We start from the raw sequence: 14589 nt of genomic DNA, 5'->3' as shown, positions 1-14589 counted from the left end.
TCTTTTGTCACTGATGCATTTCATTGTATATAATATTCAATATTGAACGAGGTAATTATTGAAACAATATTGGAGGAATTATAATATTCGATTTGCGATTGAGCAATGTAATCTCGTATAAAATAACAACAAAATATAAAGAATGAAAGAATAAAAGATATTTTTAATAAAATATTTTATGTAATTCAATAGCTAAAATAATGTAGCGATAACTATTTTGTTTTGAATATATAATAAATTTAATTAAAAAAAATTGTCATCAAGAATAGTGCATTTATATAAATATATTATTAAATAATAAACAATAATTAAATAATAAAAAATAAACAATAATTTAATTCCTTAAGATGACAATAATGTTTCTGAATTAGGAAGTAAGATTTAAATAGATTAGATTGTGTATTTTTATGCAAATACATATTTTTATAGAAAAAAGATAAAAATTTTTGATTTTGAGATGGATATTTTTTTGTAATGGATAAAATTAGATAAAAATTTATCATAAAGATAAAATAAATATCAAATATTTTTTATTTTGCATATTATATTGCATATGCTTTTATGTTTAAAATCATATATGTGGTTTATATTCTTGTATTTGTTAAATTTAAATTAGTTAATGATAAATTGTGAAGACTATAAATTGTAATTCATACTACGATAACTATATAGAATATAAATAATAATATTCAATGTTATGGATCACATTAAACCATTAACAATTAGATTTATCCGTTTGTATTTTGCTTTCGAATAGTTCAATTTAATTAAATTCTATAACAAAGTGAAAAGCGATAATTAAATTATGCATTTTAATTATGAATTCTAAGAAGTGAATTTTTTTTTAAAAATTCCTTTTTTATATTTAAAATAATTTTTATATTACCAATAAAAATTGAAATATAAAAAAAACTTGTAATACAAATTATAAGATAAATTATAGTAATTATCAAAAAATATGTAATCAAAATAATTGCAATGATATCTTTAAATATCTAAAAAATTAAGATCAAGTTTTTTGTTGATTTGTATATTCAAAAATCATCAAAATTAATGAGCAAGCCACTTTTGTAAATAATAATTGTAATTATTTAGATTACAATTTTTTGTTTTATGTTATTATTCGTTTTATTATTATTATTCCTTATATTATATTTATATCATCTTTAATCAAGAATTATTATATCTTATAATCTTAATATTATACCTTATATATATCTTAATTATGCTTTTGTGAGGACTTATTGGGTTCCAATTATTTAACTAGTCAATCTAACAGTAATCAGTAATTGCGTAATAAAAATGATATTTAAAAACTATTGATGATCTTACGATCATATCGTAATTGGTTCATGTGAATCACATACAAATTAACAAGAAATGGCTGCATAAAATTCAATTTTTATTTTGAACAAATCATTTAGTGTCTAATAAATTTGCTTAAAATTAGTTTATCTTGAATGATAATTGTATAGTAAAATGTGCGACAATATTAATCGCGAAAAATTGTTAAAAATATGAAAAATAACTTACTTGTATGTCTTACCGATAAATGAGCAATCTTCTTCCATTTTTGGACAATTGGAACAAATTTAATTCTCAGAATGGTCAAATGGCGATGCAAAATGAAAAGATGATTATATCTAGATTTAAATGGACAAGAGTATCCTGAAAATTCATTGATAATAAGTATCATTGGAAACTTAATATGAATTAATGGAAAACGCTAAATGCAGAAATCAATGCATATATCAATTTAAAATCTAGATGCAGATACAGAAAATGCATCACAATACTCACAAGTGAAAATGCAGCATCTAGAGAATGAATTCCAGGAGTTGATGTTATTCACTTCATTCTTCGAGCAGATGTTTATTTCAAGAGGTATATATTTTAATTTCTTTTTTGTATTTAATAAATAATAAATTTTTATATTTAATAAATTTAATAAATTTTTATTTTTATTCTTTGCTTGTTCTTCTATTCTGTTAGAATTATCTAATCTAACTAGTCAAATCGGGATACTTTTCTATTAAGAAATACGTTATTCAAAAAAAAAAAAAAAACAAAAATCATACATGTGTTTATATATTTTTTTTTGTATCTCGTCTTTTTCAATCAAGCAATCTATTAATAAATGTATAACAAATAAAGCAAATATAACTTATTATATATATATAATATATATTATAAACAAATATAATATACTATATATTATATATAAATAAACAAAAGTAACAGCTAAAAAAATATACATATATACAATTATATATATAAATAATATTTTTCTATTTTCTATATATAATTATAAATATAAATTTATATATATAAATTTATTTTTTTAGTAAAATTATTGCCGTTAATTTTATTTCCTTTATAATTAATTATACATCATAAATATCAATATTTTTTTAAATATCAACTGGCATCAGACAATCGAACATAGAAAAAAATAAAATTATGTTAATATATAGATGAATAGATAGTGAGTATATATAAGTGAGTATAACAGTAAAATTCAAAATATAGACTTATTTAAACAAAAATATAAAAATTTTTTAAATTTAATTTAAACAAAATATTTAAATTGAATAAAATTATAGTAGAAGGAATTTTTGCATAAAAATAGTAGAAAAATTATTACAAATTTCTTGTGCATAACAACTAATATATGTATCTAATTGATCTTTATAAGGAAAATTAAAATCTTTTGAATTATAATAGATTTTGATTATCTAATACTTAGTAAAATATTTTAGATAAACTTTGTTTATGCTATAATATTTAAAATAAAACTTTTCTAAACTTTTTTGAAATATTTTTTAATAATGTTTATTTAATAAAATAATTCAGAAATCTGATATTTATCAAATTTAAAGAATTATTTTCCTTTCCTTTTTTCAATCAGAATAAATTCTTTAATAAAATTTATCTTAAAAATTTATTAAAATTAATTTTTCTGTTTTAGAGTTTAAAAAAAAGCAAAACAATGCTGCACGACTTCTAAATACAATTATTGAATGAGAAAAAGTTTAACATAACCAAATAACTTTATTGTTGAGGCAAAATTGAATTTGGCAATTATACTATATCTTTCAAAATAGAAAATCAAAATTTGGATGGTTGAATCATTGTATGAAATAAAAGAGATAATAATAATTATTAAAAACTTTTATTCAAAAATCTATAGTATAATATAGTAGAAACAATTTGCCTATTAAATTAAAAGAACTGAAGATTCATCCGCAAATAATTTTGGTAGGAAAAATATTTTTAATTTAAAAGCAAACTATTTATCATAGAAACAATTAATACAATTTTTGGCAGAAATCAAACCAACATAAAGAATAATTATAGTACTTCTTCGAGCAATGAGAGTAATAAATACATTTCGTACACTTATTCATGGAAAATCTTTGATATTCAAGAACTATTTCGCATTATCTAATTGCATTTATATTTATAAAAAAAAAAACAATAGAAGTAGCTTAGTTACTATACATTTATAGCCACAATTATATCGACAATATTCTTATAAATCAATATGATTTATATGAATCACGTATATGGAGTTCTTTAATGTTGAATAATATTGAAATGACAAATTTAAAAAATAGTTATAATAGTATAGAAGAATCTGGATAATTTGTCAGTAATATCAAAATTAAATAAATTTAAAGTTTCGATTTTAAATGAAATTATACATAACAATGTATATCTTAATATGTAAGACTTTAATATATAAATGTACAAAGATACAGATATAAGATACAATATTAGAAGCATAATAAGATGAAAGATTTTGAAATATTTTAATTTTTTGAATTTTATTTACTTATTTATTTATTTATTGAATGATATTTACAATATCACTATTTTTTATTTTATAATTGACATTGTACATCTCGAACTCATAACTCGAAATTTCAATTCAAAAATTAATTATATTAATTATATTTTAATAATCTAGTCTAATTATTATTATTATATATTTTTATTTTATATTTTTCTCGTCATCAATATTTTCTTCATGCCTATATTCTAAAAATTTAAATGAAATTAGTTTATCAATGAGATCAATGAATAAATAAATTCATTATTATTTTTGTCATAATATTGCATGCTTCTGTCTTTATAATTTTTAATTTCATAGATATATATGAAATTATATAGATATATATTATATATATACTATATACTATACTATATTATATACTATAGATATATACTATAGATATAATACTATAAATATAATTTTTTCATCAAATTATACCTTCTAACTATTATTTTATTTTTTTTCAATTTTTGATCAAATTAAATAATTTAAATAATTGATTTTATAAGAAAAATTAAAATAAACTTTTGACTTAGTAATTATTAAATGATTTCTGTTCAACAAACATTTAGATTACAAAACCAATTATCTATTAAATAAAAAACTAGAATCTTATTTGCAAATATTTTTGATAGAGAAACAATATCCTTCAAAATAACATTCAATTTACTATAATAAAATTATATATATTTCAAAATAATATTTAGCCAACTAATTATAATAATAATCATCTAATTTTTAAAGGATATTATAGTAATCAAAACAAAATAGTAACAATCATAATTCTTCAATCAATTAGAATATCAATAATATTTCATATAATTTATTCAATCAGTATACAAAATATACTCATAAGATAGTCATATGTGGTATCATTATTATTTTAAAAATAATTATAACTCATAAATCATGCATATTTGTATAAGAAAAGAATAATTTAATTATTTATGGCCAATACAATATTCTTATATAAATCAATATGATTCATATATATTACCTATATCGAATTTTTACGGTAAGAATAATACTTATCGAAATAAAGAATTTAACAGATAATATAATGATATGCAGAATATTTCAATAATTCTTCGATATCAGAAATAAATAATTATGAGTTTGAAATGCGAGTACTAACATAAAGAAATTCTTACATAAGAATGTAAGTTGTATTATAAAATGTAAGATTTCAAATGATTTAATAAAATTTAATATATATAATAATATATAATATAGATATTATATATATAGATACATCATATATCTATATACGAATAATGTAAGATAATGTATATTTAATAATTTGAAGAATGAAATTTTAATATTCAGATAAATCTTGAATTCAAAAAGATAAATATATTGCACTTTAAAAAAACTATTTTATAAGCATATTGTTATATTATTATACAATAATAATTGAAATGCAAAATTTATAATTTAAAATGGCACATTAATATTTCTCATTAATATCAGTACATATTGTATATATTAAGATGTTTTTTAATTGAATTTTTTATACATTTATATGCTTGATTGCATAAATTTTGACAAATTATTAAAAATTAAAAAGTAATCATACAAATCCATATAAAATTATGTGCAACAGTTAATTAGAACATTATATGCTATTTCCATTTCTAGAATAAAAAGATTTTCAAACAATCTTTCTATATTATTATCAAGCAATTTTTTTATATATTTCAAATTTTAATCAAAATTATATAATAAATTTATATTATATTATATTAATGTAGATATTAATATAGATAAAATAGGAATATATATCTAATTCGATTTTTATCTCTAAAAAATTAATAATGCAATGCACACGAGTACAATGAGATTATGTTATGTCATAATTTATTTGCTATTATACAATGCATATACAAAGACATGTTTATGCGTATATATATTTCATTTAATTACGATAATAATTTATTAAAAAAAATAAATTTTTTTTTTAATCACGAGGAATCAAAATAAAGGAATCAAGGAATCTATCAGTTTTATAGATTTTGATAATTTTTAAATATATGTAGAAGACAATATTTTGAATAATTTTTAAAATATTTTTCCTAATTATAATTATAATATATGTTGGTCGATTCTTTAAAAAATGATTGCTATTATTACATTGAAGTTTAGATATTCCATGAAATTACATATTTATTATTTATTATTAAAAATTTAAGCGAGTTTTCACAGATGCAACATATTTTATTATGCCAAGTGTCATATCAAATCATATCATTCATATATTTTTTAATTTGAAAATAATAAAATATTGACTTAAATTTTTCCTAATTTTATGTAGACTACATATTTTAATTTGATAATTAATTCTTTTTTTAATAATTATTTTTTTCAATTTATTTAGATATATTCCTATTCTTATTGTCCAGATAGAAAAAGCTTTTTTACAGAATAAATCAAATAAAACATGTTTAATATTAATACTTCTTTTATTGTTATTTTGTAATGCTTAGATTTAGAAGAATACTAATATAGACAAATATAACTAGGATGAAATTGAGAATGTATAACTTATAATATTATTCTTAGCTGGTGAAAATGTATTATTGACATAAAAAATAATAATATAATATACAATAAATATATAATAAAATAATAAAATTACACAGAAAAAGTGTAATATAAAATCAAACAGAAGAGTCAGCAATTTCTTTGAAGATAGATATAAAAAAATCAGAGTTATGAATTGCAATGATATTTTTGAACAAAGTTTTAATTTAACGTTGCAATATTTTATTTTAATATTTCAAAAAGCATTTCAAAATTCCAAAATAATAAGAAATATGACTTTAAATTTTAAATAGATTTTTATAAAAGTTACATTCTAAAAAAAAAAAGATATATTCATCTATAATTATATAGTCAATACTTTCAGAATATATTACAAGAGTAACAAACAAATATTAAACAAATATAGAATTCTATTTGGTATATAACAACAAGAAAAGAAAAAAAATCTATAATCACGATTATAATAATCAATAGTTTCAATTATTTACATTAGAACTTATCTCTAGTTTTTAAATTATGTACTATTTTACACATTTAATATATTCAATATTATCATATATTTATCATATATTTTAAAATTCAAAAACTGTATAATGAGTATAATGAGTATAATTACTATATTTTATTCTACACAAATATGTATTATGTGTATTGTAAACTATTGCAACACATAAATGGCAATTTTATAAAAGAAAGACTCTAGAAAATTGAAAATATACATAATATTAATATATATGATGAAAATACTTATACATTGAAAAAAATTTCTATTAAAAAAAATATAAAGACACAATAAATGAAATAAAAAATAAAAAATATGCTATAAAATATGTATTATGTGTATGTGTTAATTATATATAATATGGATATTATACATAATTAATAATTAATAATAATATTGCAATATTATTCATTATTAATTATTCTAATTCTAATTCTAAGTTTATAAAAATATGTAAAAATTTTATTAAAAATAATATTGCAACTATATTTAAAAATATATAATTTAAAAATTTGATGTTTGTTTAATTGATTGATTGTTTTCACTTATAAATTTTCATTAAAACAAAAAATAAAAATAGATTAAAACCAAATATAGTTTTTAATAAAAATTATATTAAATATGAAAAACAAAAATAAAAGCAAAAACAATGAGTATGAAATCATAGATATAATGCAATTATTTAATTCAGAAATATATATTTAGAAAAATTATATATTTTTCAAGATAACTATTCTATTATAATATAATAGATAATATAATAAATAAAATAATATACATAATAATATACAAAATAATAAAAATAAATAGACAATTAATATTATATTATATAGTATTATATAATATAATATAATATAATATAATATAATATAATATAATATAATATAATTTGTATATTAGTCTCTATTCATTTTATTTTGTTTTATATATTTTTAATTTGTATTATTTTTACATTTGTAAATTGTTTATTTGTATTACGTGCATTATATTTTTAACTATTACATATTTTTAATTATATTTCTTATTTTTGCATATATGTACATATATATTCTAGATTTAGATTTCTAATATTATATTATATTATATTTATATTCAGATATAATTATATTAAATATATTAAATATAAATTATATTTATATTTAAATTTAAATTAAATTATTATATGTACTTATATATTTTTTATAAATACTTACATATCTTTAGTCTTTTATGTGAATTGTTTTTTTTATTGAATAAAAAAAAATTTCTTATATAATATAATATTATTGATTATTATTATTTCTTCTCTTATATATCATCAATATTATTATATACATATTTGACCTGATTTCACTTTACAAGAAAAATTTCAAGCTTTATTTAACTTTTCTATTACATTTTACTTGTATAAAATACTAAAATCACGTGCTAGCTAGATTAGCAACGATGTATCGATATTTTAAAAACATTTCCTATCTATATATCGATGTCTTTAATCATAGACATTTGAAAATCGATATATCAAAATGATCGATATTTGAAAGTGTGAACATTTTATTAACATTGATATTGAAATTATCTTTTTCATTCAAGGTTTATTCAAGAGACACTTCTGTTAATGCATAATTTAAAACTTATTTTCGCATAAAGATAATTCAATATCGAATTTCTTATTAGTAACAAAGATTTACAATATATGACAATATATTAGCAATATAAATATAAATAAAAATCGCAAAAGTATAGCAAAAATCCAAGAAATTATTGTATACAAAAATATATTATATATTTTTCAAGATTTCTATTATATTTCATATTATATCCTTATGCACATCATATTTCATGAATTTATAACTAGATTTTTATAATATAAATTATAAATAATAATTTATTCTTGAATTTAATTTATTAAGTTTTTTCCTGCTACTAATTCTTTAAATTCTGATTTTTGTATATAAGTGCTGACATGTGATTTAGTTTTCATAGAAGTTTTTTTGAAATGATTATCTATTGAATAAATTTAAAATTTAAAAAACAATTCAAAGCTATACTTTGTTTAAGAATAATCCACACATATATATTCGAATTAATTATAAATATAAACAGTTTAATTTAAAAATTAAATGTATTATTATATAAATAATGGAAGCGATTTCGTTAATGTCTTCAAAAACTTCAATTATGATATAAATAAATTTCTTCAAAAAGAAGAAAAATAATAATCAGTGAAAACAATATTTTAACTATAATAAGTATTGAAGATAAACATTATAATTTTTCTCATAACATAAACATTATTAACATAACATAAATATTCTCATAACATAAATCATATATTAAGTTTTATTAGATACTAAAATCTCAAATAAAGTTGATATTACTTATAGAAAAATGTTTCAATATGCCATATTAAAATATTCAGCTTTGTGAAGTAAAACTATATAAAATAAATTGAGATTAAAAACAAGTAAAATATATTATTGAATTATTATTCATTTTATTCAATACAATGGAATTCGGTTTATGTATTCCGAAAATGTAAAAGAATATAGATTAAAATTATTAAAAATAAATAAAATATTAAATATATTATTATTCATAGACTTTGAATTTCTTAAAGAATATAAACATTGTATGTGACGCATTATATGTTTTGAATTATAAGCTAATGATATTTTTTTTTTTTAATATTTTTCTTTGGATTTTGGAAATAATTTATATATATATATATATATATATATATATATATATTATATATATATATATATATCAAAAATGTTGAAAATGATATATGTATCTTACGATGATGTTATATATGATAATATTGAGAAATTAAAATTACTATTTCTACTTTACTCTTAATCAGATTTAATTCTTTTGAGATTATTAAGATAATACATTTAAACGTAAATTTCATTATAATGAGATAATTATAATAATATGTCTCCTTTGTTGTTTATTATTATGATCAATTTGAAACATACTTCACGTTGATGCAACGTTTGTAATTTAACCTCAAAAGTTATGTAAACAGACTTCAAAAGTTATTATGTATTACATAATTTTTAATTTTGATATAATTTTATTGCATTGATATATAAGATTAATATTACATAAGTTACATTACAACTATATGTTTCCTACATATGTGTGTGATACATTTTATTTATAATTATTTTATTTTAATAAGTTATTTTTGGAATATAGAACTAATCAGATATGCATTCCAATCTGAATAATTATAAATATTGCATATGAATAAATATTATAAATAATTGTAAAATAAAATAAAGTTATGAAGATAATTTTCATGCTCACAACATAACAACATATATATATAACAATATGTTATTCCAGTATTTCAATAAATAAACTTTTTTTTTAATTATATTTTTATTTAATTTTCCATAGCATTAAAATATTATTAAATATTATTAAAATATTAAAATATTAAAATATATATAATTTTAATATAAAATTGATAAGATTATATATTCTTTTAAAAATTAGGATATTACATATGACATAGAAGCAATGACATCTATTATTATTAAAAATTATTATATATAATGTATATTTTCATTTTATTTTAATTGTTCGTTAATATTCGTTGCATGTACGAATTATTTAAATAATAAGAATGTAAAAATAACCAATTATTTACATTTTCCATCATTTTCTTTAATAATAATATATCCTAATTTCAAAAATGTTTATTTTTTATAACCATTAAATTGATTATTGAAATATTATATTGAAATATATAGAAATTACCATATTAAATTACCATATTATTGTATGTATCGATGGAAAAAAAAATTTGATTCGAAATGATTAAATCTCGTACTCATTTAATTTTTTTTGAGTAATAACAATTTTTAATAAAATTTTTCGAACTAATGTCATGTATTGTTTGTTACATATAAGAAATTATCATTTAAACTATGAATGTAAATTTTACAATACTTATAAATGGTATGTCTATTTCGTCTTCTAAAATAAGACTTATAGTATAATGTTCAAATACATAATTTTTTTATTATTTTTTATTATACTTAATGATTGATTAAACAAAAATAACAGTCAATTGAATAGTTGGATGAGTTTTTTCATATCATTGATACAATAAATGATATATTTTTTTTTTGAATAGAATATTAGAACATATGACAATGTAAAATTTAATTTATACATATAAATTATTATTAAATTTAATTGCAACAATATGACAGTTTTTATTGATAAAATAAATATTTATATTTTAATATAAACATTTATATTTTCTTTTTCGATATTTTTATGTATTAAAGAATTATACATATAAATTGCAAACGAAAAAATAAAATGAAATGAATGAAAATCACTATTTATAATTAATATAATGATATTCTTCATAACATTTGAAACAAAAATAGTACAGCATATACATTATATAAAATGCTTCAAATATTATTTCTTTATTATTCTTAAAATAACAGAAATTTATAGAATTTTGAAACTCATCTAAATATCTATTTTTAAATCCAGCATATTGCAAGAGATTTTTAAATCTTTGAAATAAAACAATTTTAATTTAATTATTTCATGAACAAATCTTGAACATGAATTGATATCTTCATTTAAAAGAATTATATCATCTAAAAATATTCATATAAAATTTTTCCAAATTCGAAAGCCAAATATTTCCAAAGATTGACTCATCGTCTTCTTTCTTACGTTATTCCTTTTTTTGAAAATGTTATTCGTTTGATTTATTATAAACTTATTATAAACTTATATATATTAAACTTTATTATATAACTTATTTTGTTTTCTGGAATCACCTTATTTAACTGATGTAAATAATGTAATAATCTCAATCACAAATCGATTTTTGCTATCAATACATGGAAAATATATTTGACAAAACAAGTTTCAGAATGTTCTGATATAAGTTTTCTTAATTTTAAAGCTTCGATATAAATATTTTTTGAAATATTTTTGAAATATTTTTGCATTTTTGTTTGTATAAATTCTTTTAAATTTATGTATGAGTTGTTAAAATCACTATCATTCAAATTATCACATCATATTATATTCATTCAAATTTGAATATTGCACAGCACATGTGAATGCAATATATAGTGTAATAATATAATAATAACTGATGCTCAAATGATAATACTCAAGACTGTTTAACTATTTATTTATAAAAAATTGAAATTGATATAATTACGATTTTAATAATTAATCTTTTAATATTTAAACTTTTATTTCCCATCAGTTAGTTATCCTTAATAAAAATGCAATTAAGCAGGCAATTTTTTTAAAAAAATTAATTACCATTAAAAGATTTCTAAAAATGAATCCTTGAAGTGCATAAAAGTCATGTATCTGATAACCTTTGAAATCATTTCTCCGATCACTAAATATTTGACAAATATAGTTTTTTATAAATTATTATTGTGAGTTTTTCGAAGAATGTAAAAAAAATCATGTTCATTCATAAATAATGCGAACAAATTGTAAAACTCAGAAAACTATTAAGGGTTCAAATTTGAACTATGTAGTTGCTTCATAAATCGGCTAGTCTTAACAATGGTGAAACAAAACCTTCGTTTGCTAAAATTTTTAGTTGTATTATAATGTAACTGTTAGAACATTTACTCTCACTATTGAATCATTAGTATTTTCACTTTTGATTTTTTCAATTCTTTCAGATATTTTACATTTATTATTCATTCATATATTTGAAAATTGAAATCATTCTCATTTATATTACGAATTTTTTTCAATTCTGATAGATTGTTAGATTTTATATACACAAAAAATTTTGCAATATTTTGTAAATTATCATTATCTTAAAACGTAGATTACGTTTTGAATTATTATGTTGTAAGATACAATTTTACCTTGTTAAATTCAGCATTTATTTGTCTTGAATTCGAATAGATTTACCTGATTTTTTACTTTCAAAGTTTATAATTTTAAATTGATTTCATCAATAATAGATTTCTTGTTGTAAGATTCTTCTTTTGTAATTATATATATTTGTAAATAAATATAAATTTATTTATATTTTACATTTATTCTGTTCTTAATATTTGTAACTTACATGTATAATTGTATTTAATCTTTTGAAAATTCTACTTTATAATGATAAGCAATTAAAGAGTTTTTTCCACTTTTTCAAAATTCAATCGAAAAATTAAGTATTTAAAATATTTTTCAGATATATCAGAACAATGAAAAAAATCTGCAAGTATAAGGCAATAGTATAATTGCTTTAAATTAATAAAAACGCTAGATTAAAATATTTCAGATATGATATAATATATTTATAATATAAATTATAAATATGATATTATATTACAAATAAGATATAATTAAAAAATTTTGTACGGAATTAAGTAGAAATTTCTAACAAAATTATCGAAAATTTAATAAAAATCTATGAATAATAAGTTAAAAACTATAGTAAAATAAAGTAAAGAAAATGTTACAAAATATAAATTTTAAATTGATTTATTATTTATATTTTTATATTGTTTATTGTTTATTGTTTATTGTTTTTTCAAATATTAAACAGATGGACGATTTATATTGTAAGATTCTTTCATTAAAATACATAATATATATAAATACATAATGCATTTAAATATTATTTGCAAATTAAGTTACAAAATTTTCATTATTATTTTGTAAAAATTTATATCTTTTGTTTATATTTATTTGTTTATTTTATATTATAATTTTATTTATATATTTATTTGTGCTATAAAAATAAATATAAAATATTACTTGTGAACCATAAATATTTATTTCTTGTATTTATGCCTTTTTTTGAGAATTAGTAAACAAGTGTATATAGTAAACGCTTTCATGATTTCATGATTGTAGATAACAGAATAACAAATAATTTTTGATATGTAGCTATCAATGTTGTTTTATTTTATTTTATTCTTTATTTATCTGCTAAGAATTTATTATGGATAAAAAATGATTTTCTCGATTACATATTTATGTTATTACATGTACATATAATATAAATAAAATTTAATATTAATAATTAGTTTTAAATTAAATATCTAAAGAAAAAAGCTGAATATTGAAAATAAAAAAATCTCGTTTAATTTTAAATTAAAAAATACTCGACATAAACAAAACAAGGCAATATCTCTTTGATAATAATATCCAATTAACAGCTTTTTCTTTAGATTTCTTGAAATTTATCGATTTTAAAATTTATTGAAAAGAATTGAGTTAATATCTAAACATATATATAAGAAGACATAGTACAGCATCATATATAATAAATAATTTCAGAAAGAAAAATATTCTAGAAAATCTTAATTATGTGAATTGTTAAATGTTAATTATGTATATTGAACTGCGACAATTTTATATTCAGAAAAGTTATGAGTATAAATATATAAGTATTTAATACAATATAATATTATTATAATATATTGTAAATATCTAAAAATTTTGTAAATATCTAAAAATATGAGAATATCTATTAAAAACTATCTATTATCCATTTATATATACATATTATCCAACGAATTGCCAACTGAAAACACATAAGCAAAACAGAGATATATTTATAGTTATGACAATGAAAAATTTTTATTCTTTTTTCTTTTAGAAAAGCTTTAAGAAAAAAAAATAGACAAAACAATGAAAAATAAAAAAATAAATAATAAATAAATTGAAAAAAAAATGAAAACATAAAGAATCCATAACTAAACCT

This window comes from Apis florea, unplaced genomic scaffold (genome assembly GCF_048593485.1).
Source record: "Apis florea isolate Af1SG1 unplaced genomic scaffold, ASM4859348v1 contig_3517_pilon, whole genome shotgun sequence".
NCBI classification, from domain to species: Eukaryota; Metazoa; Arthropoda; class Insecta; order Hymenoptera; family Apidae; genus Apis; species Apis florea.
The sequence above is the reverse complement of the archived record's forward strand: the minus strand, read 5'-3'. Positions refer to the sequence as shown.